Raw genomic sequence first — 2,510 nt, forward strand, 5'->3', positions numbered from 1 at the left:
CATCCAGACGAGGAAGAGGGTAAGCATCTGTAATTGTGACCTCGTTCACTTTACGGTAGTCTGTGCACATACGAAACCCTCCATCAGCCTTTTTTACTAGGATGCACGGTGAAGCCCATGGACTAGATGACTCCTCCACTAAACCATGTTCTAACAAGAAGTCTACTTCCTGCTGAAGTAGCCTTTGCTTTTCAGGATTAGCTCTGTAGGGGGAGAGTTTAATTGGTTTAGATTTTCCCACATCTACATCATGGTAACCTAACGTACATTTTTTCGGCACATCCGAAAAAATATTAGGATATGACTGTAGAAGCTCAGTTAAATTGGTTGCTTGTATTTCAGATAATCCATCCATTAACGGGCTAGGATCCTTGAGGAGGACAGAATTTGAAAGTTTAGTATTAATTTCAGAGATAGAGTGCAAAGAGTCAGAGTCGTCCTCAGAGGTAGAGGACAGAGTCATTACTGGGACTTTATCTGGTGTATGAAAGGCCTTGATTTGATTAATGTGGTAAGTTTTTGTTTTTGAGGTCTTATCAATGGGAGCTACCACATAATTTAAATCAGATAATCTACTTACTATCTGCATAGGTCCCGTAAATCTAGCTTTCAAGGTGTGGCCAGGTATAGGTTCCTGCACCAACACCTTGTCTCCTGGATGGAAGGAGCGGAATTGTGCACTTCTGTCATACCTCTGTTTCATCTTACTTTGAGCTGTCTTTAGGTTAGCCTTGGCTAACTCACGTGCCACCTGCAACCTTGAAGATGGGTTGTAGAGTGCTGAGCTTACGTCTTCTCCCATCCATCCTTCTTTGAGCACCCGAAGAGGACCTCGTACATTGTGCCCAAAGATCAGCTCAAACGGACTATACCCTGTAGACTCTTGCACCGTCTCTCTTACTGAGAACATCAACAAAGGTAGTGATTCATCCCAGTCTGTAGGAAAGTGCATGCAAAAACTTCTCATCATTGTTTTTAATGTTTGGTGGAATCTTTCCAAGGCGCCTTGGGACTGAGGGTGATAGGCAGTGGATAAGTTGTGAATTATCCCTAACCTAGTTAATACTTCCCTAAATGCTTTGGCAGTGAAGTTAGTACCTTGATCACTTTGTATAGTTTTAGGAATGCCAAAACAAGAAATGAATTTTGTTAAAGCTTTGAGAATAGCTTTAGTATTGATACTACGCATAGGGATTGCTTCAGGATATCTGGTTACTTTATCCATAATTGTAAATAAATACTGGTTTCCAGACTTTGACTTAGGTAGTGGACCTACACAATCTATAATTAAATCTGCAGAAGGTTCTCCATCAGCAGGTATGGGTTGGAGAGGTGCAGGTTTAATGGAATGTCCAGGTTTTCCAACTTGCTGACATTCTCGGCAACACCTAATATGATTCTTCACATCTTTCTTTAATTTTGGCCAATAAAATTCTTTTGTGATTCTATACAAGGTTTTTGTAATTCCTAAGTGACCTCCTAATGACGTATTATGAGCTATATTTAATATCTGAGGTCTATACTTGGTTGGAACCACTAACCTGTCGTATAATTGCCGGCCCTCTATCTCCTTACCAGTCTCAGTGCAGACCAAATAATCATTTTTAACTTCATACTTGACTGGATGACCCAAAGAGGATTTACCCATGGCTACCTCAAAAGCGAATTTTAAAGAAGGGTCCTTTCGTTGTTCCTCCCGGAAGGACAGTCCCTCGGGCATGGAAACAGAGACATCTGGCAATCCTGCAACCTGGGAATAGGAAGGCTTGATCGGGGTCTGTTCACTTGATCTACGAGGCTCTGGCCAGTTTTCCTCGTAAAACAATGTGGCTATTCCGAGATCGGAGTCGTCCAAGGATAGGTCAACATTCTCTCCAGACAACCCTTGGGATGTTGCCCGAGTTATGGCCAACACCGGAGAAGAATTAATCATTATAGGTTCAGGACACGAACTAACAGTAGTAATGTTATTACCCAGTAATAACATGGCATTTTTCATGGGAAATCCTTTTGAGACACCTACAGTCAAGTACCCAGTGTAATATTTGCACTGTACATAAATTTTATGCAAAGGAACAGAATATGTAGCTCCTCCAAAGGCTTCCAATAAAACTGAGGAATTCAAAGAAGTATTCTCTGAAAGGGGTAATATTCCTTCTCTGACAAGTGAGCAATATGCTCCAGTATCTCTAAAGGTATTTACTTTAGTTGGTTCTGAGTTTTCCTGAAGGGAAATAAGACTTTCGCAATAATAAGGGGCCATACCTTTTTCTACTTCTCTAGGGGACATGTTACTAGGGATATTAGAGATTTTCCCGATGGGTTGAGGTTTTTGGGGGCAGTTGGAACTGATGTGACCTACTTTATTACACCTGAAGCAGACGACAGGCTTGCCCTTTACTCCCTGATGACGTTGCAAGTGGTGTCGTTCTGGCTGGTGCCTCTCTGGATATTGTTGTCGAGATGCTCCATAAGTAGTTTGCCTCTCCGCAGGGGGACCATATGTTGAG

Source organism: Cherax quadricarinatus, chromosome 47 (genome assembly GCF_038502225.1).
Source record: "Cherax quadricarinatus isolate ZL_2023a chromosome 47, ASM3850222v1, whole genome shotgun sequence".
NCBI lineage: Eukaryota > Metazoa > Arthropoda > Malacostraca > Decapoda > Parastacidae > Cherax > Cherax quadricarinatus.